This window comes from Brachyhypopomus gauderio, chromosome 17 (genome assembly GCF_052324685.1).
Source record: "Brachyhypopomus gauderio isolate BG-103 chromosome 17, BGAUD_0.2, whole genome shotgun sequence".
Taxonomy (NCBI): domain Eukaryota; kingdom Metazoa; phylum Chordata; class Actinopteri; order Gymnotiformes; family Hypopomidae; genus Brachyhypopomus; species Brachyhypopomus gauderio.
The window spans coordinates 19,696,883-19,723,848 of NC_135227.1; the positions used below are offsets into that span (position 1 = coordinate 19,696,883).

The 26,966-nt window shown below is 41.2% G+C and overlaps 1 pseudogene; it reads right to left on the bottom strand.

Annotated features, from left to right (window-relative positions):
• Positions 1-822: 822 nt before the first annotated feature.
• On the bottom strand, positions 823-24,804 carry LOC143480393 (uncharacterized; annotated as a pseudogene).
• Positions 24,805-26,966: the final 2,162 nt, after the last annotated feature.

The window sequence follows — 26,966 nt, forward strand, 5'->3', positions numbered from 1 at the left end:
CCTGTGATCTATTGTGTTGAAAGCTGCACTAAGATCAAGAAGCACTAACAGAGATACATAGCCTTGATTTGAGGTAAGGAGGAGATAAATTGTTACTTTGACTAGGGCTGTTTCAGTACTGTGGTGTGGCCTAAATCCATATTGGAACTTTTCAAATGTGTGATTCCTATGCAGATATAGGCATAATCGCTGGGCTACAGCTTTTTCTATGATCTTGGATATAAATTATGTGTTTGAAATGGGTCTATATAAATAAATAGTACAGTCGGATCAAGATTTGGTTTTCTTGATCAGAGGTTTAATAATGTAAAATTAAAATCAATATCGACCAAACCAGATGACATACCAGTTGGATTACCAATAAAAGGTTTTATATTTTGTCTAATATTCTCTATTTTATTTTCAAAGAAATCAATAAATACATTACTAGTGAGGTTTACTGGAATCTGAGGTTCTGCGCCTGCTGTTGGAGTCCCTTAGGTGGTCGTGTTCTGGCAACTTCAGCTAACATTGGCAACATCAAGGGGATTTACGATGGCATCAAACAAACACACAGATGGAGAGACTTAAGAGGCAAGGCCCAATATCAGGGTGATCTACCAGACACTGACTACATCTGCTTGCAGTGTGGAAGAGATTATCATTCTAGGATTGGCCTGTTCAGTCATACTTGAAGCTGCACCAAACCATCTACCCAAAGTGTGACTCCATAGTGTCTCAAGACTGACGGATGCCAACAACAATCTGGACTGATTTTTTTATTCAAAATAACATTCAAGATGGTTACTTGGCATTTAATGATTACTAAAGGGATTACTAAAGACCTGTTGGTTTTTGGTCTGATTCATCCAAAGTATTTGGCAGATACCCATAATATACATAATACCCATAATATACAGTGTATATATATGAGGCATAGAACTTAGTATTAGTTTTCAGAATTTGTTTTTCAAATGCTTTTATTTATCACATAGAGAGAAGAGAGAACATATCATAGCTTATTCCAGTCTCATTATGGAATCATTTGGGATTACTCAAGGCTCACAATGATCACTAACAAATTAACATTCAACATAAAATATCCTAAAAGAACTTAAAAGCCCCAAGATCCTGTGGGTAGACTCCCACTCCATGACATTCCCCAAACACGGCAGTCCTTCGGTTTTAATCACCTACATACTGATGCACAACACCTGCACTCAATCAAGCCACTGCCCCACTTATAGACATCGTCGTTCAGTGTTGCACATACCTCACAGTCACCAGACCATAACTTTATATAATAAACATTTACATTGTGCGTTAACCTAATGTCCTGAGCTCATCTTTGTCAAGTCAACTCATGTTCTACAGTATGTGTTGCGTGTGTGCTCCAACCCGAATAAATGCAACTGTGTTCACGTTAAATTAATCTCGTCATCCTGCCTAACCTCGAACATCACAAATATTTCTTCATTTGTATTTTGCATTGATTTATCCATCTTTTTCAGAACCTTTTGATTCTAAATGTTTCTGAAATTAAAATCTTTCAAATATTGTGAAACTCTTCCCACACTGAGCAGTGATGGCTTCTCTCCTGTGTGAATGCGCTGGTGCAGTTGAAGATTTCCCTGTTGAGTAAAACTCTTCCCACACTCTGAGCAGTGATGTGGCTTCTCTCCTGTGTGAATGTGCTGGTGTTTGTTGAGAGAACTCTGTTGAGTAAAACTCTTCCCACACTGAGCAGTGATGGCTTCTCTCCTGTGTGAATGCGCTGGTGTATGTTGAGATGACTCCGTTTAATAAAACTCTTCCCACATTCTGAGCAGTGATATGGCTTCTCTCCTGTGTGAATGCGCTGATGTAGTTTAAGATTTCCCTGTTGAGTAAAACTCTTCCCACACTCTGAGCAGTAATATGGCTTCTCTCCTGTGTGAATGCGCTGGTGCAGTTGAAGACTACTCTGTTGAGTAAAATTCTTCCCACACTCTGAGCAGTGATATGGCTTCTCTCCTGTGTGAATGCGCTGGTGTCGTTGAAGATTACTCAGTGTAGTAAAACTCTTCACACACTCTGAGCAGTGATATAGCTTCTCTCCTGTGTGAATGTGCTGGTGTTCTTTGAGAGAAGTCTGTCTACTAAAACTCTTCCCACACTCTGAGCAGTGATATGGCTTCTCTCCTGTGTGAATGTGCTGGTGTCGTTGAAGATTACTCAGTGTAGTAAAACTCTTCCCACACTCTGAGCAGTGATATGGCTTCTCTCCTGTGTGAATGCGCTGGTGTTCGTTGAGAGAACTCTGTCTACTAAAACTCTTCCCACACTCTGAGCAGTGATATGGCTTCTCTCCTGTGTGAATGCGCTGGTGTCGTTGAAGATGACTCTGTGTAGTAAAACTCTTTCCACACTCTAAGCAGTTGTAGCTTTTCTCCTTTTCCATGTTTACTGGTTTTAGCAGTCTGGCATACTCCTCACAGATAAATGTGTTTATGTAGGTAAAGTGTACAGCATTCATTCCTAGAGAAAAAAAGACATTGCAAATTCATTGCGAGATGAAGATGAAACAATCATGACAAAGAAGCATTTGGGTTCTGCATAATGCTAAAGACATTCATTCTAAAGATATTCATGCTAAAGACCATCAGGAGACAGTGCTAGGCTTCCTTACTTCACTAAAATGAAAACATTTGTCTATGTTGTGATACGTGTCTCTCTCTGTTTGATTCAGTGCCACTCCATGTGCCAGTCTATAAGGACTTTTATTTTGTAGGATTCATCAACTTTATTTTCAAAGTTGTTCTTTTCCTTCCTTTCTCTCTCATGGTGCTGCAGAGCTGCTTTGGTCTGTTGAAGCTCCTTAAGACTTCCAGCAGTGTGATTTGATCTTTTAAATTATTGTGAATCAGAGAATTAATCTATAGGCAGCACCAACATATCACAGAAAATTCACCTGTGCACACGATTACTCAATGTGCCATGTTTCCAGGTAGATTGAAGGTAAAAATGATGTTGGCCTCTTTAGAAAGCGCTCCTGCTAAAAGTGTGCAAAAAGTCACACGATCCACAAAGGACATTTTTGTACTTACGTATTTGTACGTGTAGTGTGATGTATTAGAAAGTTGCTGTGCATTTGCTTGAAAGTCACATATGCCACATATGAATTTACAACTATCACATTTTGTATTTGTAAGTTGTGGTTTTGTTTGCTAGCAAATAGTATATTTGCGGAATATGTTCTGTTTGTTTACAATGTTTTGGCAGCATTATAACTACATAGCAGAGTTACTGTCCTGTTCAGAAGGGTCTATAACTCAGCCTGTGTGTGTATAATGAGATTGGGAGATACTGTGTTAATACTGTGTTAAAGGATGTATAATCCAGCCTGTGTGTGTAATGAGATTTGGAGATACTGTGTTAATTTATCTGGATTACACTGAGAAATGTATCAGTCACAGGTTTAAAATATAACTCACCTCTTCAGAAGATCTCAAATATCTCACTGTTAGGACAACTTCTTCAACATTTCTGTTGGACTGAAAATGATTAGAATAAAATAATTTTAAATTTCCACTTCACATTTATTAAAATTACATAAAAATTAAAATATGCACACATGGTGTAGATATAACACATCTACTTTATTCAATGTTTCTCAACATAGATTTCCGTGCCATTTCTTATTAAATGGCATGTCATTTTTACAGCGTATCTGTAAAAGCTGTTCGAGATCTACAGTATAGGCGAGATCTACTGCCATCTTCTGGTGAAATATAAAATTGGAAAAAGACTAAGGATCCTGCAGGGTGACAAGACTAGTTTCCTTTAGAGATATTTTTCTATCGTGCGATGGATATTTACAAATAGAGAAACCGATTAACAATGGGGAAATAATCAGAAGGGAGTAAATTACATTTCAATGCGGAGGTGGGGAGACAATACACAGTAAACATTTTCTAAAGGAGTTCCTGAGGGGGCGTCAAAGCTTCTCCCAAATGTTGTTATTGTGCTTGGGAAAAGTACACCCGTATATATCTATCTATATGATTTCACCTAAACGTAAAATTACTTCAATGAATAACCAAACTAAATCAAATGTATGTAACATTTCAATACATCCAATATAACAGCATAAAATCAATTAAATCGCACATTGAATCTACTGTAATAAAACCGTACAATATAACTAGCATATAAGCTTTTATCTTTGTAACAGGAACCACTGAGCTACTAAATTTTCCACCAACTTAGCCATGACACGAGATTCAACCGTGAGGTAACGGAGCGAACAAAATAGTATGGTTAAGATTTGTTTAAAAGGTGTTAGTGGTACGTATTACTAAGTTAAGTACTTACAGGTCAACCAGTAGTCCAACACTTCCAAACACCAACACGACAATAGGCGCAACTCCACTAAACGCCCGATGCTGATATTGAGAATAAGGAAACCTGTGGTCGATTAGCCTCTCGCTGCAGCCTGCAGGAAGGCGGAGTTGGACATCCAACCCCGCCCACATCCAACTCCACCCTCTTCTCAAGTCCGAAGCCACGCCCATGTTACGTTCGAAACTCGGACTGTTTTTGCTCCCAGTAAACAGAACTTCCAGATTTTAATTAGTTTAACAGATGCCAAGAAAAACTCACATGTTATTGACCAAAATGTATGTTTTTCTTTATTATCCCACATGAATAATTTAAGTCTTAGTACAATCTTTTTAGATTTTTCTTGAATAGTTTAATTGTCAGTTCTGAATATGTACAGGACATACAAATGATTTAAATTACATTACTCTCTTACCCAAAGGTACAGCAATAAAATAAATATTAATGTAGCAGCAGTGGTTGTAAAGTTCCTTTACAACTTTACTAAAACAAGGCACAGGGAAAGGTACATGATAAGACAGTGAGCCGTCGTCAGTGTCCCTGGGGTGCGTGGTGGCAACATCATAATGTGCTTAGCCATTAGTCAGAATAGTGTTCATCATGCCACTCTTGGTCTCTACAACACTGCCATATCACTAGAGTTGCTCAGGTGTTTCACCATTTGCGAAAGTGGGCTGGGCTGCTTGAGTACACTAAACACCAACATTACTATTACACCCAGTGCTTAATTTGTAAATCAAACGATGGCGGAACGCAAACAGCGGCATGAGACACAGGGTCACTGAGGCCAACAATGTCACCGGATCGCACACAAAACGCAAATATACTTTCGCGAGCGACCGTAGCGCGCGACTCCGCCCACCTCGCGCGACCCTGCGCGAGCGGTGTAGGCTGGTTTATTCACCGTATTTCGCCACGCCCACTTTCAAGTGTGCGTTTCTTCCGCCTTTGTGTTAGAACGTCCGGTCAGCTATTTCCGCATTAGTGTACACTACTACATTTTAATGATTTTTTTCATAAAATAGGCATTCTTGTCTATTTACTTCTTTACTTAATTACTTAAAATTACAAAATGAATGCAAGGAAAAGATGTGGCCACTGATAAAATAGTTACTTATCTGATAGCCTCACAAGCACCCAACGCGTTTGCTTCATCGGAGCTTCATAACCGAGCCATTTCTCGGGATAAGGATGATCTGGTGTTGGTTTCCCCTCCACAAAATGATAAGAGCAGACGTATGGACGTTTGGGTGGATGTTTTAAATTTAGCGCCTTCAGCCTTAGACGCAGGTCCTCTTCTTTGGAAGGCGGTGGATATAAGTTATAAGATGCCCCGCAACACTCAGATTTTTTCGAGTTGTGTTCGTAACACTGTTGGTCAAGCACTGCTACATCTTCGTGGTGCGCGGTTTGTTTACAAGCCCAGCGAGCCGCTAATACTTTTAAAACCGGCGTAGTGGAAAACTGGAGACTAGCGGTATGAAGTATCTGTGATATTGTGATTGTGATTTGAGTCTCGTTGGTGAGACGCGGTTTTTCTGTCACACGTTTGGAATAAACCACATACGAGGTTCAGCAAAGGCACCGCACACGACAGAGGGAGGTTTAAAAACTACTGACACTGTCTGTTATTTTCTTCCTAAAAGTGAGCGCAGGTCTGGCGTTGTAACGAGTGTTGATAACGGAGTTTATCCACTTTTTACCTAGAAAACAACAGTTGTGTACATAACAGAGCTCGTAGTGTGCTCCAAACGTGACTTCAGCGCTTCAGCGCGACCGACAAAGTCATGTTTGCAGGGTTCATACACCTAAACAAGGTGGAATTAAAGCACTTGTACGGCACTTTCAAGGTCCATTTAAATATTTTCCAGCACGATAAACATAATTAAACTAAATATTAATATATATACTCGAAATAATTCGAAATAATTCGCTTTTTATCACATTATTTAATGGTAGTTTATTTTCAAAACGCCTGCATGGGGATGCTCCAATCGATCAGAGAAAGGAGCAAAAATGTATGGTTTCCCCACTGAGAGGAGATACTGATACTGAGAGGAGAAAAAAATGGTTGTCTCAACTCAGCAGGAGCAATCTTACCCTCACTAAAGATTACAACAGCAAAAAATAAATGTGTGAGGTAATCATCAAACACTGCATTTGCACTTTTCACAAAAAGCACACTATTGGAAAGCTTAATGCCTGATTTATTAAAATACAGAATAGTGAACAAAAAAAATCAAAGACTCCAGACAGACTCGGGTGCAGGGTGAGGGTGCTATCTAGTTGCAGGCTCCATTGAATCCCCTATGGTTCTTTGGCTTAAAGAGAGAGAGGAGAAAAAGACAGTAGAAAATGATTATTATGAGTATTGATGTGATATGAATTTGAACTTGTTGCCCATCCTTGGTTGTTTTTTATACGTGTAGCCTAATGAGTGTATACGTATCCAGTAAGTGTTCTCTAATACTGTGTATTCACCCACTATGGGATATGTATATGGGTAGACAAAACTGAGTTGTCATGTGTGAGGAGTAAACTTATATCACTCTGCAGGCACATTTTGAGGCAGACCAGTTCATCAAAACCAAACAGGGCAAGACTAGGCTGAGAGCAGATGCTGTTCCCACCATTTTTGTGCATCGCCCCGCACTCAGAAAGAGGAAGCCCCCTGCACTACGATGCACCACTGGACCTGTAAAGACAGGGCCCATAGCTAAAGCAGCAGAAACGTGGTTGACTGACAAGTGTTGACCAAAAAGCTGTTTTAAGTTTAACTAGTAGGTAAAAGTGTGTCTGTGTGATTAAAAATGGCCAACACTGATGGTCACCTGTGTGATGAACTCCCTCTTTCACTGAAGTGAATATCTTATCACTGAAGTATGTAAAATAATTTTTTTAGCAATTGTTAGACTGTCTAGAACATGTAATTACAAAATTATTGTTGAATGCACCAACTTATATTTTCAGCTTGTTATGTCTTTGTTGTATTTTTACAACGTTGGGTAATGATGGTAGTCAAAATGGCATATGCACCTTGCACAATACACGGGACACAGCATTTCTGAAATGTTCACATATTGTGGAATAGTTACTTGTTACTACTTGAAATATGTATTTGATTAATTGCAATTTCTAAATGTTTCTAATTTCTAAATTTTAATCTGCTTTGATGTATGTGCCTATTGTTAAGAGCCAACCTGTGACCACGCGGACAGTGAGGAGATGGTCAGAGGAGACTCATGAGGTACTGCATGATTGCTTCAAGACTACAGACTGGCCGGCACTCTCTGAGCCGCATGGAGAGGACATCGACGGGCTTAGTGAGTGCATAACGGACTACATTAACTTCTGGGTGGACTCCATTGTCCCAACCAGGACTGTAAAGTGTTACCCAAACAATAAACCATGGGTAACCAAGGACATTAAGTCCCTCCTTAACGACAAGAAGAGGGCATTCAGAGCTGGAGTCAAAGAGGGGGTGAGGACGATCCAGGGGAAGATAAAGACCACAATCACAAGACAATTACAGGAGAAAGCTGGAGTGTGAACTCCAGCAGAACAACATGAGGGAGGTTTGGAGTGGAATGAGGACCATCACCGGCTTCAGGTCCAATGACAACAGAGTAGTGGAGGGCAGTGAAGACAGGGCCCATGAACTAAACCAGTTCTTTAACAGGTTTGACACTACAGGCTCTGCCCTCCCTCATCCTGACTACCCCTGTGTCCATCAGTGGGGTCACTGTGGACACTGTCGAGGACTACAAATACCTGGGAGTGTACATAGACAATAAACTGGACTGGGGTAAAAACACCAAAACTCTCTATAGGAAGGGCCACAGTCGTCTCTACTTTTTGAGCTGGACTCGCTGACCGCAGTGACTGAGAGGAGGATGTTGTCTAAACTAAAGTCCATCATTCTCTAACATGTGGTGTGTCAGGAACTGAGCTCCATCTCCTAGAGAGAGCTTGACAGATCCATCAAGGCCCTTCGACCTCCAGTGTTTGTTTCTGAAGTATAGCCAGTGCACAGGCTACATTGCCCTGGCACTGAAAGTTCACTCTATAAACATCAGTGTCTGTGTGTGTGACCATGGGAAAGTCTCCTTGCTGTTCCTCTACGTCTCTAAGGTCCTCCTTCTCAACTGTGTCCTTCAAGGTATCTGCTGTTTTGGGAGCGTGTACTGTACCGGGTGAGCGTTAATCTTTCTTGACAGCCACTGTGCTTGGAGTGCGGCCACGCCCCATCTGCACTCCTCTCACTTTAGCTGAGGCGCCCAGATCACCCTCCTTTTATGCTAATTTCAACCATGTTCGATTTGTAAATCTGAATGTTGTTGTGCATGATGCTGCACAGACACCCGTGTTCCCTAAACTCAGGTTAACAAAATCAGGTTCCCCTTTGTCTAAAAGCACTGATACATGTGCTATCATATACTGAGAAAAAAAATGTAAAAAAATATCTGTATATCTAACAGAGATAAACAGTAAAATTGTGACAGGAAATATCCCGAGTAAACTATAAAAAATTTTAACTGTTTATTTCTTGTGAATTTACCATAAATAAATAAATCTGTGAAAACAATAATTTGTAATTTTTTTTCTCAGAAATAAATACTTTCTGACACTACCGTAAAGCACTGTTTTTTATGAGAATTTTTTAACAGTCAAACACTATAATTTTTACATTAATTTGTTGAAAAAAAAAATTCTACAGGTTTTTAGGTTGTGCTGGTAATGAATCTATGCTGTAATATAAACATTGTGAGTTCTGAAATATTTTCTCAGAAAAACTATTTAAGAAACTGAAAGCACTTTACATTTAATCCATTCTTGATTCACAATTTTAAAATTTTCATGTCTCAGTTTCCTTTTGTTTTTTTATTTTTAATACAGCCTATTCTTCTTCTTTCTACTTGAAACTGTTTTGGATTAATTTTTTGTAAAGAACGCAACGCATATCTTTTAAATATTGTGACGTTTGGACAGAAGCAGCAGGAGACAGAGGCTGAGGGTGACCTGTTTTATTCTCCATAGAAACTTAGGAACTCAGGCACCAAGGCAGTAGAAACAGATAAGCAAAAGAAAAGTAGAATACAAGTGATAAACGAGGACTAAGGCACACAGGCGAGTAACACTCTTCTCTCCCACGGAGCGAGACGGGGTAGCCAGGTAATCTGTACCGCTGGCGTGTAGGAGCAAGGAGGAAACACAATGAGCGTCTTGTGTTGCACACAGAACATTTATTGATGACAAAAACGCAAAGCCCAGCACATACGGTGCAAGCACGCAAATGCGGAGGCTTACACAGGCATGAACTTTAGACAAAGACGAGCACAAGACACTGCGCGAACGCACATTAAATAGGTGAATTACACGGACCCACGTGACCTCGAGACAAGGCACAGGTGTAACAAACGAACACGCTCACAGACGACCCAAGCCCACGGAAGTACAAACATGGACATAACGACACGCAGACAACGTAGCGGCACGCCCACAGAGAAGGGTCCGGAGCTGTTCTGTGACAAATATACATTCAGTTTACCTCATAAATCCATTAGGTTTCAATTAACTTGATGCATCAACAGCTAATGAACGATTTTAAGTGTCTCATCTAAAAAACACTGTTTCCCCATCTGGAGAGAAGGGGTAGCAGCATTTTGTGGACTGGCATGTGACGTTTTTATGCCACTGGCATAAAAGGAAATGACGTTTCATGTGCCACTGGCACTTTCTGGTGTCCTGTGGTATATACCACTGTCTAAGAGGAATATACTCGAATTTTAGTGGACTTTCCCACTTTATAAAGTTTCCGAAAGAAAAAACATTAGGCTAAAAGGCTAAGCTAACGTTACCTGAGGTAGCAGTGTACCTTTAGAAAACGTACAGCTAACTGCGATATACCTGAGTGGAATATGCCACTACCGAGTGGAATATGACACTGCCGAGTGGGATATGACACTGTTAATAGGAATATGCCACTACTGAGCGCAATATGCCAAATTATTTTTATGTAATACCTGCTCCAAAATGCAACATTGGTCTCTTTGCATACACCTGCTCTTTAATAAAAAACACACTGTGCATGAATACATATTTTAATTTGCATTTCAGTGAAATAAAATCATATGAGTAAATTGTCAATAAAAAAATATAACCGCTGGAACGCAATCAGGACAATTTTTAATTTATTTATGTGACGGGCAGGGAGTGCGAAATACAATTGAAACGATCACGCCAAGTCTCAGGTAAAAGGAGGTTTTAATGTAGAAAGTGAGCAAACCAAAAACCCATGACAACTTCCAAATCAAGAATACAATGACCAGCAGTCAACTGGTACAAGATGGAGGACCAACTGCAGCAGAACAACGTCAGTGGAGTCTGGAATAGTCTCAACACTACTTCAGGTCACAAGAAGTCTGACTCACAGTGGAGTCTGGAATAGTCTCAACACTACTTCAGGTCACAAGAAGTCTGACTCACAGTGGAGTCTGGAATAGTCTCAACACTACTTCAGGTCACAAGAAGTCTGACTCACAGTGGAGTCTGGAATAGTCTCAACACTACTTCAGGTCACAAGAAGTCTGACTCACAGTGGAGTCTGGAATAGTCTCAACACTACTTCAGGTCACAAGAAGTCTGACTCACAGTGGAGTCTGGAATAGTCTCAACACTACTTCAGGTCACAAGAAGTCTGACTCACAGTGGAGTCTGGAATAGTCTCAACACTACTTCAGGTCACAAGAAGTCTGACTCACAGTGGAGTCTGGAATAGTCTCAACACTACTTCAGGTCACAAGAAGTCTGACTCACAGTGGGGGACCAGAAGTGGATGAATGATCTCAATCTCTTCTTCAATAGGTTTGGTCATTCTCCTGCTGCCCTCATTACACAAACACCACTGCTGGATTCTCCCTGTCTGGCAGTACCAGCACACTGCCCCCCCCCACTCCCACACCCACCCTGCTCTCTCCCAACTCCCACACCCACCCTGCCCCCCCCCACTCCCACACCCACCCTGCTCTCTCTCAACTCCCACACCCACCCTGCCCCCCCCCACTCCCACACCCACCCTGCTCTCTCCCCACTCCCACACCCACCCTGCTCTCTCCCCACTCCCACACCCACACTGCCCTCCCCCCCACTCCCACACCCACCCTGCTCTCCCCCCACTCCCACACCCACCCTGCTCTCTCCCCACTCCCACACCCACCCTGCCCTCTCCCCACTCCCACACCCACCCTGCTCTCTCCCCACTCCCACACCCACCCTGCTCTCTCCCCACTCCCACACCCACCCTGCCCTCTCCCCACTCCCACACCCACCCTGCTCTCTCCCCACTCCCACACCCACCCTGCTCTCTCCCCACTCCCACACCCACCCTGCCCTCTCCCCACTCCCACACCCACCCTGCTCTCTCCTAACTCCCACACCCACCCTGCCCTCCCCCCACTCCCACACCCACCCTGCTCTCTCCCAACTCCCACACCCACCCTGCCCTCTCCCCACTCCCACACCCACCCTGCTCTCTCCTAACTCCCACACCCACCCTGCCCTCCCCCCACTCCCACACCCACCCTGCTCTCTCCCCACTCCCACACCCACCCTGCTCTCTCCCCACTCCCACACCCACCCTGCTCTCTCCCCACTCCCACACCCACCCTGCCCTCCCCCCACACCCACACCCACCCTGCCCTCTCCCAACTCCCACACCCACCCTGCCCTCTCCCCACTCCCACCCTGCTCTCTCCCAACTCCCACACCCACCCTGCTCTCTCCCCACTCCCACACCCACCCTGCCCTCTCCCCACTCCCACACCCACCCTGCTCTCTCCCCACTCCCACACCCACCCTGCTCTCTCCCCACTCCCACACCCACCCTGCCCTCTCCCCACTCCCACACCCACCCTGCTCTCTCCCCACTCCATGGGTTAAAGCAAGAAATGTTCATTTGACTGAAAATTTTTTCTGACAAAATACAATGCCAGCAATTAATGCCAGCAGGCGGTTTTGGCGCATCAGAATCCTGAGTTCATTCTTAATACGAGCTAGTTTGGAGAATGAACACTCCCCTTCACAATGTGTGATAGTCAAAACAAAGTCTAAGTGCTATGTAGACATTTGGAAAAGTTGACATGTTACTTGCATTATCATATGACTGGCCCCTACAGTTGGATAAGTCTAGGCCCAGATTCTCCACCATAGCAATGACACACTCTGCCAAACTGTCCCCACTATGGTTTTCAATAGGCTCAAAAGCTAGAAAACGCTCAACTACATGTCCGTCATTATTAACAAACCTGAAAATAAAAGTAAGTTGGTCCACATGAGCAAGGTTTAGAGTGGAGTCAACTATAACAGAGAAGTATTTAGAATCTTTGATCTCATTAACAATTGCCTGCTTTGTTCTCTGTCCCATCAAATGAATCAATTCTTCACACACTGTTGATGATAAGTAGGACACAGAACCTTTTCCCTTACCTCCAAACCTTTGGAGGTGCTCAGCTAGGAATGGGTTAAATTTGGCTAAGAGTTCTATGATGCCCAAAAAATTACCATTTTGGGCTGATCATAATAGCTCATCATCTCCCCTGAAAGCAAGTCCCCTCTCCCCCAAAAACTGGATGACTGCAACAACTCTTTTCAAAACTTCCCGCCAGTATTGTCTTTCTGTGTCAATTTGTTTGACAATATCAGAATCAATTGTTGCTGTGCCTCTGGAGCGATTATATAATGCTACAATCACAAAATTGTAGAACCAGATACAATATGTAATAAAAAAAGGCTGACCTATAACTATTTAGCTATAAATTGTTGTTATTGTAAATGTATTGTATGTATGTACTATTATAAAGCTTACACTTCTACTATTATCAATAATGTAATATGCAAATAACAATAAGCTTTTAAAAAAGCTGTGAGTTGCTAGTTAGCAACGTTACACTAGCCTTGAAAAAGGCTGTGAACCTTTCAAAGTTTAATATAGTAAATATAGTAATGTAATATTATATCATGTAATATAATATAATATATAAGCCTTTAAAAAGACTATGAAAAGAATGTAACAGAATATATGCAATATAGTATAATATAATATACTATACTATTATAAAATAATATAATGCAGTATAAAGGGCAATGAGCCTTTAAAAAGGCTGTTGGTTGCTGATCTGGTAATAGCAAGAAATAGTTGTTTTCACATAAGTGAAATCACACCCTTGGCCAAATTCACTAAATGTAATCGGTGTCAAAGATAGCATTCATCAGACAAATTGCTTGTCTTAAATTTAAATAATTGCAAAATTGCTAAATTAATTTGTGTCTCTGCGCTTAAGAGAAATCGAACATAATAATTTTGAGACAATACAAATTCAGAAACATTAAGTAAGGGCCTGAATTTTAGGTCCCTAGAAAGTCAAGGAGCCATGGTAAACGACTTCTATGGAAGTCAAGGGCCCCATAGCAGGGGCCCTCATGATCAAGGGCCCTCTAATGGTATGCCCTGCTCTTTCCTAGGACCCCTAATAGCCAGAAGTCGAAGTCAGAGCAGTGCCACAACGCCTCATCCATTTTCCTAAGGGGCCCAAAAGCATGGCTAGGGCCCCAAAGCACGGCTAGGGCCCCCAAAAGCATGGCTAGGGCCCCCAAGAGGCCCTGGGGTCAAAGTCCCTAATAGTCAGAGGATCCTTAAAATGGAGGGGCCCTCGGAAATAAAAATATATTGTACCATAAATGTTGATAGGCATCGCAAAAAGTTTTCGGCCAGGGCCCCCCTGACCTCAAGGGCCCCTGGACGCTGGCCCCACTGGCCCGGTCAGTAATCCAGCCATGCTCATATGCGTGCTACCCAAGTAATGACTAAAAGTCAGTTTTTGAGATAGGGTTTCTTAATACAGAGGGTGCATTAGACCAGGGGCTCATCTCCTGTTTCCAAAATGCATCAATGACTGCTTGAGAAAGCTGTTCTACTTTGATACTTGAAGAAAAAAAACACACTAAATAAAATGTAGGCTACTCGTGTTCAACGGTTTATTCAGGTAAACATGAATTTGTAAGCCTACATACTGTACATAAAAAAATGTTGATTTAAAAATTACATTCAGCTAAACATGATATTTGATATGGAAGCCAACATTTAGTACATTTAACCTCACGGACGTAATTTGGGGGGGGGAAGTTTTTCAAAAGCCGGTTTTGGTCCTCTGCAGTTTTAACGGTTAAAAATAAATATTTAAATAGCGAGGAATCTAGCGCTAGGACCATGCAGAAAACGACCGCTCCGAGCTCCGGTAACACTAAGTTACTAAAAATGAATTTTCCATGAAGCAAACCTGGCGACTTCGTGGCTGCATCCATTTAAACACACGTACGATTTGTAATTCACAGGTTTGAAAACTCGTTCTCGCCCCTACTGTGCAATTTGGTTAGGAATACAGCCGAGCTAAACTATCAAGTTGAAAGTCATCATAGTTTGCTTACCCATTTTGACCCAGTTCCCAACCCAACTTTAAGAATAGATTAACGGCGAGAATTTTTATATCGCCCGATAAGAGTATCAAATTAACGAACGCCGTTAATGGCCCACCACTACAATAAACACATAAAAGTATATACTGTAGTATATTTATCTAAACTGCCTGTGTAAAGAGAGAATCTATGAAGTGACAAAATGCAACACCTGAGCAATAAATGTACATTAATGTTTATATAATGGAGTTATTTGGGGGTCCTCCAGAAAATTATTTAAACAAGTCAAATTTAGTGAATCCTGGTGAGTTTTAAAAGGTATGAAGCTCTCTTGTTTTTATCAGATTCACTATCGCAAAAACATAAGCAGTAAGATTACCTGCTTCAAGTAAGTCCAAAAATGGCAAATTAAATCATACCACTGGATACAGAATTTAAATACAAACAGAACAATGGAAGAAAAATGCCCCTTTTTTCTCCGACTGTATTAAAGCTAAATGAAGAAAAATCTGTTATCGGAGAGATTCTTCAATATAAATAACCATAACTTCTATATTTCACTACAAATTCAAATAAAATTTGAAATGTAGTCAGTTTATAGTATGGACATGACATTATAATATTGAAAATAAATGAACTAATTAATATTTAATGATTCATCTTTAAATTAATTAATAAATAAGTCAGGTAATCATTATGGTGAAATAAAAAAACAAAAAACTTAATATTCTGAGAAAATGCTGTAACCTAAAGATTCTGTTAACACAATTAGACACAATATGTTAAAAACAGGCATGTAGGCATGATTAATTCATTAATTACACAGAGGCGGGTCTACATGCTGTCCCAAACCACGTTCTCCAGAATCTCCACTTCCTGACAGCCCTCCTCCACCCAACAGACCTTCCTGCTCAGCGCTGAACGCTTTGAGCATTCATCACTCTTCCACAGTGCCTGCTGTCAGCTTGCAGATCAGAACCAACATGACCGAACCTTGACCCCTGACAACAACTGGGTCTGGGTTCACTTAATCACTCAATGCTTTTTAAAACTTCCAGGTGATGAACTGAAGCATTAAGCACATTTCTGTTGTGTTGATATTAGCAACAATATAAATGTACGATGGAAATTAAAAAATCCCCTTTCCCTACTACATTTCCCAGAATGCCCTACTCACCTCCTTGTGCTCTTTTCTGCACTTGAGTGCAGTGACAGTGTCCTGGTAAGGCTCTGTGGGGATGGTCACTGATTTGATGACTTTTGGTGGAGGAGGCGGGGCTTTAAACACACTTTCATCTCTACAGGAAGTTGCATCTTTGCCTCCACTAGGCTTCTAAGACAATATAGCACATAAACACCAAGACAAACCACCCGTTAAAATTCCAGACATCACTTTATAAATATGATGGTTTATCAGATTATAAATATTAAATCTAATATTTTGCTCCATTTATACATAAAGGACTAAAGGAGGCTGATTTAATGACATTAGACATTACTGACTGCCCCCCTTCGTGAGCCTCTAATCCTCAGCAAAGATTAGCAACATTTTCTGCAAACCAGACATACACACAAAGCACTATGACTCCAGAACTCATAGCAGAGGTGTCTATGGAGTCTCCTGTCTCCTGTCTATGGAGTCCTGGATGGTGACGTTACACTCTGCTGTGTAGTCCCTCACTCTGCTGCGACCCGCAGCCTTGACCTCCGACCCCCCAGTACCAGCGCCCTTCACGGGAGCCGTGGCCGGTTTACTCGTTTCAGCTCCCGGCGTCTCTCTGTCAGAGCTCTCTGCTTCCTGGGTGCGACCGGGCCGGAGGTACACCCTGTCCCTGGCAGGCTTGAGAAGTGGCAGTGGTTCAAAGTGGATGGGCTCCTCTGGGCGGGGGTCTCCCAGGGGCTGCTCGGAGGGTTTCAGCCCATCAAACAAGTGGCTAGCCTGGACTGGGGCACCACCCCCAGCAGCGAGTGTACAGTCCTGGCCCGCTGGGTCCCAGTCGTACAAGGAGTCTCCAGTGGGGGCTTTGGACGCGGAGGACTGTGATCCAGGTCTGCTCACGGTGCCGGCCGCCTTGTACCAGGCTGACCCAGAGCTAGCGGCTGATATGGTCTGCAACGGCTCGGCTGGGCAGACAGAGAAAAATTCCAAATACCTCAATTTCAGATTTTTTAAAAATTGTTATACTAGTCAAATACACACTGCACAATTCTTTACGACTAAACAGCTAACAGAGACTTTAAATGGAATTATTAAAGCCATCCATGATCTAAAACAGATGTCAAACTCATTTTCACCACGGGCCACATCAGCGTAATCGTTCCCCACACAGGGCCATAAGTAACTTATAAATGTAACTACTCCTTAATGTTAAATAACTCTTTATATATATTTGCATATGTTTGCTTGTTGCTCTTATTATAACATAAATCCTTTAAATTTTTTAGGTTATGAAACCCACATTACTCCATCAATCAATGATCAAACTATCCAAGTGAAAAAAGAAAAATAATATCAAAGATATCACATTTCAAAAATATCAAATAACTGAAAACAGCAATTGTGCTTCGTAAATGCTCCCTCTGAAAAAGACTGAAGCGCGGGCGATTTCTTCAGCCACAACAAAACCAGCTTTTACTGCCGCTTCGTTTGTGGTTGTGAACACATTCTGTAGTGATCACAGTTTAACTTTTAATTCTTTGGCAATTTGTTGTTTTCTTGATGCCTACTTTTGGCATACTTAGCTCCGTGTTTGGTCGCAAAATGTCGACGTAGACGGTACTTTTTGACATCCGCCACGGCATCATATTTCGGCCTCAAAACAGATTGCACGCACGCGTGTTGTTTATTATAATGATTTGACGAATCCCCCCCCCCCCCCAAAAAAAAAATCAAATGACAGAAATCCGTCATGGTGACGGAGAACTATAACCCATGCCTAACTCTCAGCCACCTCCTGCTGACACAGACACCAGCACTCAGTCCTCCCACTCCAGTCTGACGCTGACAACATCCCAGGTGAGATGTGCACTGAGGAAAATAAAGGTCAGGAAAGCTGCAGGTCCAGATGGCATCAGCTCAAGGCTCCTGAAGACCTGTGCAGATGAGCTGTGCGGTGTGACCCGATACATTTTTAATCTCAGCCTGAGGTTAGGGAGAGTCCCACAGCTGTGGAAAACATCCTGCGTGGTACCGGTGCCAAAGACTCCACACCCCAAAGACCTCAACAGCTACAAGCCAGTAGCACTAACATCTCACCTGATGAAGACCCTGGAGAGACTACTCCTTGTCCACCTCCGCCCACTTGTGAGTTCATCAATGGACCCACTTCAGTTTGCCTATCAACATGGCATAGGGGTGGAGGATGCCATCATTCACCTGCTAAACAGATCTCTGTCCCACCTGGAGACCACTGGGAGCACTGTGAGAATCATGTTCTTTGATTTCTCCAGTGCTTTCAATACCATCCAACCCATGCTCCTGAAGGACAAGCTGGAGCGCACTGGACTGGACTGCCACTTCACCACATGGATTCTGGACTACCTCACTAACCGACCGCAGTACGTGAGGACAAAGGGCTGTCAGTGTGACACTGTTGTCTGCAGCACGGGGGCTCCACAGGGAACAGTTCTTGCCAGAGGTGGGACCAAGTCAGTGTTTTGCAAGTCTCAAGTAAGTCCAAGTCTTTATCCTCAAGTCCCGAGTCAAGTCTCAAGCAAAGACAGTCAACTCAAGTCAAGTCTCGAGTCAAGACAAGCAACCGTCAAGTCAAGTCCCAAGTCCGAAACTTGGAATTTCAAGTCCTTTTGAGTCTTTTTTTTTTTTTACAGGCACCAACGCTTTACGAATGCTACGCTGATGCGTTTCTTTACTCGTTTTGTTGGTGTCCGCCAGCCAAAAGATGACAGATCATTTACATTTTATCTTCTCTTAATTACATAAATGTACTTAAACAAGAATGTTTCGTTACATAATTTTACACGAAAATAGCAAGCTTCATCGTAAGCAAGATGCTGTCATTATGAATGGTTATTCTAAACATTTGGATAAAATGTTTAAATATAGACTAATAAAAGGTTAGGGTTATTTTTTCATTGTTTTCTGTTATTGTGGGGTCACGGTGTAGGCTACTATTGTTACCTGGAGATTCAGTGGGGTCACATATTCTGATGGCTGCCGTCAGAATTGGTGACCCCAGTTAAAAAGGCTCACCTGTACATCCCATTCATGATTTCTTTGTTGGCTGCAATGGTGAGGGGATGGTAAATCTTGTTTAAGTACATTTATGTAATTAAGAGACGATAAATGTAAATATAAACATCTGTCATATTTTGGCTCGTGGACACCAAAAAAACGAGTAAAGAAAGTGCATCAGCGTAGTTTATGTAGCATTCGTAAAGCGTTTGTGCCTCTGAACAGAAACTGTGAAATGGCGCCCCCTGTGGTCACAAAACTCGACGGTCACAGAATCTAGTGTAACGCCGGTCTGCGTCAGAAGGACGGAAATGAAATTAATGGGCCGCATTTTATAAATATTAATATGCGATTTAAAATTTAGATTTGGGGTAAAAAAAAATCAAGTCTTGGCAAGTAAACAGGTTCAAGTCCAATTCAAGTCCCAAGTTATTGGTGTAAAAGTCCAAGTCAAGTCAAAAGTCTTAATATTAATGACTCGAGTCTGACTCGAGTCCAAGTCATGTGACTCGAGTCCCCACCTCTGGTTCTTGCTCCCTTCTTGTTCACCCTCTACACTGCAGATTTACAGTACAGTTCTGCCAGCTATGTGGTGGGAGACAGGAGAATGAGGACTAAGCTAAAACACATACTGAAGAACCTGTCTCACCCCATTCACCACTCTCTGACCGCACTGAGCAGATCCTTCAGTGTCCGGCTGCTGCACCCGCGGTGTGTGAAGGAGAGATACCGCAGGTCCTTCTTTCCACACGCTGTTCAACACGCTCTGCACTCAATAGACTGTAGTTCATGTTTAACATTGCTAGCACATGCCGGACAAATTGTGCAATTTTTTTCAATACGGCAAATGTGCAATATGTGCCGGATCCTGCCGGAACATAATATACAGTATATAATATACTTCAGAACTTTCAAATGCTTTTATTTATCACATAGAGAGAAGAGAGAACATATCATAGCTTATTCCAGTCTCATTATGGAATCATTTGGGATTACTCAATGCCATGGACGTAATTTTGATTTCAAAAGTGGGGGGGACATGGATTCGTCGCTATTTAAATATTTGGTTTTAACCGTAAAAACTGGGGGGGACCAAAGCCGGCTTTTGAAAAAGTGGGCCCCCCCCCCCCCCCCCCCCAAAATTACGTCCGTGCTCAATGCTCATAATGATCACTAACAAATTAACATTCAACATAAAAGATCCTAAAAGATCTTAAAAGCCCCAAGATCCTGTGGGTAGACTCCCACTCCACGACATTCCCCAAACACGACAGTCCTTCGGTTTTAATCACCTACATATTGATGCACAACACCTGCACTCAATCAAGCCACTGCCCCACTTATAGACATCGTCATTCAGTGTTACACATTCCTCACAGTCACCAGACCAGAACATACATAATAAACATAAACTTTATATAATAAAACAGCAACAAAAAAGTCCATATGTGTACGTTCTAGGGCAGGGGTAATTAATTAAATCTTTCCGCGGTCCAATTTTGGCAGATAGCTCAGACCTTGGGTCCGGGTCCGCGGTGGCGAACGAAAGTAGTTGAGCGGGGGGGGGGGGGGGGGTGTCGAACGAAAGTTGTTGGGGGGGGGGGGGGGTGGCAAATGTAACACTCAAATGGGTGGTGAACGTAACACTCGTCTGAAAATAAATTCTCCGGTTTAAAATATAGTCTCCCGTTAAAATTTTTTTGGCATTTGGGTCCGTAGTGTGTGTGTGTGTGTGTTCATCCGTTTCACCTGTGGGTCGTCCTGTCTTCACTTGGGTCTTGTTTCAGCCCGTATAATGTGCGTTAACCTAATGTCCTGAGCAGTAGCGAACCGTGACCATTAAACCTAGGCCCGCTACAACGCCCCCCCCCCCCGAAAAAAACTTTTTTTTCCTTTCCTAATAAACTGCAATAAAGAATGAAGAAAAACCGAGACGACCGTATAGCTTTAAAAACGCAATAAACAATAACATCTGTACTAGATAACTTGTTAAGCAAAATAAGTTTCCAAACAAAATAAAGTTCACAGCTCCGTGGTTCTCGGAAGCGGAATATGTAAATGAGGACGTCAAAGGGCCGAATCGAAACTAGCTAGCGGTGGCATGCTAACGACAGCTAGCGTCGCCACAGCGGGCGGAAATTATCATACAGTTAAGCCCGCCCACTAAGAGGGAAGATATGATTGGTCAATTTTGCTGTCATTTGAAACTGGCATTGCTGAATTATAACTGCCAGGCCCTCTGTAAACGAACAGCGGGGATCACAGTCCTGATAGGGGGAGACACAGGCTCACAGGCTTCCACTTAACCCCTCACCTTCCAACACAGATTGAATAGACACGGTTGAATAATTTATTTATATAATTTATATATATATATATATTATATATATGTTTTATATATATATAATAATTTATAAAACAACATTGCACAATTACAACAGTGAAGTGAAATCAGCAAGGAAAAACTATTTCTCTACCTTAATCAATTCATCACATAATAACTCGGTTGTCCTGTTCAGAAGTATTGATCAGCTAGTAAACCCCACCTCCTGTGCCTTCCCTGAGACTGTTTCAGTTGAAAAATGTGATGAGTTTGCAATATTTTTTAGGGACAAGATTACTAGTATAAGGCAGAACATAGCAACAAGCACTAATAGACTATCAAACCTTATATCAGTTACTCAGCCTAACTTTAATATGTCTTATTTCCAAGAAGTTGACATGGTAACTACTTGATGTGATTTCATCACTAAAATCCTCTACTTGTGAACTGGACACTTTACCTACATGCTTTTTCAAGCAGGTTCTGAGCTCATTAGCAAATGAAGTTCTAACGATTGTTAATCAGTCTCTGCAATTGGGTGAATTCCCTAACTTTTTTAAAACAGCAATGGTTAAACCACTATTAAAGAACAGAAATCTTGATCCCACAATTCTCAATAATTATCTACCTATATCTAACCTTTCCTTTCTTAGCAAAATCATTGAAAAAGTTGTGTCAATCCAGTTGAATGATTATGTAAAAGTAAATCAAATAAATGACACTTTTCAATCTGGTTTCAGAGCTCTCCACAGCACTGAAACAGCCCTAGTTAAGGTAGTAAATGACTTGAGATTGAATAAGGATGCAGGCAAACTCTCAGTCCTTTTTCTGCTGGATTTAAGCGCCGCTTTTGACACGGTTGATCATGAAATTCTTCTTGATCGACTACAGAGTTGGGTAGGCCTTAGTGGCTTAGTCTTAGACTGGTTTAGATTGTACCTAACTGGGCGTGATTACTATGTAGCATTAGGTACCTCTTCCTCCACACGTCAAAAAATAACTTGTGGCGTCCCCCAAGGATCAATTCTTGGGCCGTTACTATTCAACCTATATATGCTTCCGTTACCACATATCATTAATAAACATGGTATTAGTTATCATCAATATGCAGATGACACTCAACTTTGATTTTAGGGCCTTAGGTTCTAGAGAAATGTAATTTGCTCACTGTTTGACTGCATAGATGATATACAGACATAGATGTCTGACAATTTTCTGCAATTAAATAAACAGAAGACAGAGGTTCTTGTTCTTGGCAGTGATTCACAAAGGAATGATGTCCAGACCTATTTAAATCAAATGAATCTGAATGCCAGACAATGTGTTAAGAACCTGGGCGTCACCTTTGATAATGAGCTCAGCTTCAAATCACACATCATGACTACATGCAAGACAGCTTATTTTCACCTTCGAAACATTGCTAAGGTCCGAGATATGCTCACTCCTGCTGACAGTGAAAAAATGGAAAAAATGTCCATGCATTTATCACATCAAGGCTAGATTATTGTAACGCTGTTCTATCTGCTCTTCCAAAGAGCTCTATTTCGCACCTGCTGCAAGGGTTCTGACCCGCAGGAGAAAGAGATCATATTACACCTGCACTCCACTCACTGCACTGGTTACCTGTCAGCTTTAGGATAGATTTTAAGGTTCTAGTCATGGTTTTTAAATGTCTTCATGGTCTTGCCCCTCTTTACCTCAGTGAAATGATGGTTAGATATGTTCCAGTCAGGTCTCTGAGGTCTTCAAACAGTAATCTACTGGTGATTCCTAGATGCCGATTAAAGATTGGCGAGGGTGCTTTTAGCCACTATGGCCCAAAGCTCTGGAATTCTCTTCCTGAAGAGCTCAGAGGCATTTCATCCCTGAAAAGTTTCAAGAACAGTCTCAAAACTTTCCTGTTTAGATCTGCTTTTAGTTAAGAAACTCTAGTCTATTATTTTACAATTTGTCACTTTATTTAATTATTTCTTTTTATCTTAAATTTTAATATTTTATTTTTATCTTCTTATATTTACTTATCTTATTTAGTTTTACTTACTTTACTTTTTTATTATATTGTTTACTTTACTTTTTTACATTTTATGTTATTTTACTTTAATTTCTTCTAACATTTTCTTTTTGTCTTCTCCTTTTTATGTTTCTTTTATTTATACTGTAAAGCACTTTGAGTTGCATGTATGTATGAAAGTTGCTATACAAATAAAGATTATTATTATTATTATTAGCTTATATTTTTGTAATTGTTTAGATGTCGATTGTAAAACTGTAAGTAGATAAAATAAAATTGGATAATTATATATATAATGTTTTAAGAATATTTTAGGCCCTCTGAGAGGGCGTAGAGGGCCCTGACGGTTCCCCACTGGTCCTGAGCTCATCTTTGTCAAGTCAACTCGTGTTCTACAGTATGTGTTGAGTGTGTGTGCTCCAACCTGAATAAATGCATGTGTTCACGTTAAATTAATCTCGTCATCCTGCCTAACCTTGCACATCACATTTCTTCATTTGTATTTTCCATTGATTTATCCATCTTTTTCAGAACCTTTTGATTCTAAATGTTTCTGAAATTAAAATCTTTCAAATATTGTGAAACTCTTCCCACACTGAGCAGTGATATGGCTTCTCTCATGTGTGAATGCGCTGGTGTGTTTTGAGACTATTCTGTTGAGTAAAACTCTTCCCACACTCTGAGCAGTGATATGGCTTCTCTCCTGTGTGAATGCGCTGGTGTTCGTTGAGAGAACTCTGTCTACTAAAACTCTTCCCACACTCTGGGCAGTGATATGGCTTCTCTCCTGTGTGAATGCGCTGGTGCAGTTGAAGATTACTCTGTTGAGTAAAACTCTTCCCACACTCTGAGCAGTGATATGGCTTCTCTCCTGTGTGAATGCGCTGGTGCAGTTGAAGATTACTCGGTGTAGTAAAACTCTTCCCACACTCTGAGCAGTGATATGGCTTCTCTCCTGTGTGAATGCGCTGGTGTATGTTGAGAGAACTCTGTTGAGTAAAACTCTTCCCACACTCTGAGCAGTGACGTGGCTTCTCTCCTGTGTGAATGCGCTGGTGTATGTTGAGAGAACTCTGTTGAGTAAAACTCTTCCCACACTCTGAGCAGTGATATGGCTTCTCTCCTGTGTGAATGCGTTGGTGTTCGTTGAGAGAACTCTGTCTACTAAAACTCTTCCCACACTCTGAGCAGTGATATGGCTTCTCTCCTGTGTGAATGCGCTGGTGTCGTTGAAGATGACTCAGTGTAGTAAAACTCTTCCCACACTCTGAGCAGTGATATGGCTTCTCTCCTGTGTGAATGCGCTGGTGCAGTAGAAGATGTCACAGTGTAGTAAAACTCTTTCCACACTCTAAGCAGTTGTAGCTTTTCTCCTTTTCCATGTTTACTGATTTCAGCAGTCTGACATACTCCTCCCAGATAAATTTGTTTATGTAGGTAAAGTTTACATGTTGAGGAAAGTGGACAGCATTAATTCCTAGAGAAAAAAGACATTGCAAATTCATTGCAACTCATAGGGAGTTTTTCCTCGCCACTGTCGCCTTTGGCTTGCTCATTAGGGTTCTGGACCCATAGTATTGTTAACCTTTTAAATCCTGTAAAGCGCTTTGTGACAACATGTGTTGTGAAAAGCACTATACAAATAAACTTTGATTTGATTTGATTTGATTGCAAGATGAAGATGACAGAATCATGACAAAGAAGCATTTGGGCTCTGCATAATGCTAAAAACATTCATTCTAAAGATATGCTAAAGACCACCAGGAGACAGTGCTAGGCTTCCTTACTTCACTAAAATGAAAACATTTGTCTATGTTGTGATATGTGTCTCTCTCTGTTTGGTTCAGTGCCACTCTATGTGCCAGTCTATAGGGACTTTTATTTTGTAGGATTCATCAACTTTATTTTCAAAGTTGTTCTTTTCCTTCCTTTCTCTCTCATGGTGCTGCAGAGCTGCTTTGGTCTGTTGAAGCTCCTTGTGAGTTCCAGCAGTGTGATTTGATCTTTTAAATTATTGTGAATCAGAGAATTAATCTATAGGCAGCGCCAACATATCACAGAAAATTCACCTGTGCACACAATTACTCAATGTGCCATGTTTCCAGGTAGATTGAAGGTAAAAATGATGTTGGCCTCTTTAGAAAGCACTCCTGCTAAAAGTGTGCAAAAAGTCACACGATCCACAAAGGACATTTTTTTGTACTTACGTATTTGTACGTGTAGTGTGATGTATTAGAAAGTTGCTGTGCATTTGCTTGAAAGTCACATATGCCACATATGAATTTACAAATACAAAATGTGATAGTTGTAAGTCGTGGTTTTCATTTGAAAGTCACGTTTTGTTTGCTAGCAAATAGTATATTTGCGGAATATGTTCTGTTTGTTTACAATGTTTTGGCAGCATTATAACTCCATAGCAGAGTCACTGTCCTGTTCAGAAGGGTCTATAACTCAGCCTGTGTGTGTATAATGAGATTTGGAGATGCTGTGTTAATTTATCTGGATTATACTGAGAAATGTATCAGTCACAGGTTTAAAATATAACTCACCTCTTCAGAAGATCTCAAATCTCTCACTGTTAAGACAACTTCTTCAACATTTCTGTTGGACTGAAAATGATTAGAATAAAATAATTTTAAATTTCCACTTCACATTTATTAAAATGACATAAAAATTAAAACATGCACACATGGTGTAGATCAAACATATACTTTATTCACTGTTTCTCAACATAGATTTCCGTGCCATTTCTTATTAAATGGCATGTCATTTTTACAACGTATCTGTAAAAGCTGTTCGAGATCTACAGTATAGACGAGATCTACTGCCATATTCTGGCAAAATATAAAATAGTTTTTTTTTGTACAAGGGAATTTTATACTGTGCTGGCAGACCGCATATTGTCCCCCGGCATGGGCGTGGTAGTGGGGGAAAAAGTGGACCTGACTACCGAGGGCCAGAGTAGGAAGAGGGGCCCATTTTGCTCATGTGCCTCGTTTACTGGCATTTATAAGGGTCCACTGACATTGAGAGTGTAGAGGGCCCAGAATTTGCTGCAACGATCCTGTTCCCCGGTCCCAACTTTGGACAAGACTGCACTAAAGCATAACTTCCTATAAACACGAACATAACGTTTTAGTGAAATGTATATTTGATCTCATATTGTCTTTCACTAATAAATAACAATGTATAAACAACTGGAGAAGATGACAGATGGGTTGAAAACTCAAATGTCGATCCCACAGATCACGACGACCTTTACCAAGACTACATGCACTCAGGGTGACAACATTAACATGCAAGCTTCAAATATAATACATGTTATTCCAGTCATTTATTTTGTTTGCTCTGAAACAGATACTGATTTAAAAAAGACTAAGGATCTTGCAGGGTGACAAGACTAGTTTCCTTTAGAGATAATTTTCCATCGTGCGATGGATATTTACCAATAGAGAAACCGATTAACAATGGGGAAATAATCAGAAGGGAGTAAATTACATTTCAATGCGGGGGTGGGGAGACAATACACAGTAAAACACAGTAAACATTTTCTAAAGGAGTTCCTGAGGGGGCGTCAAAGCTTCTCCCAAATGTTGTTAGGAAAAGTACAC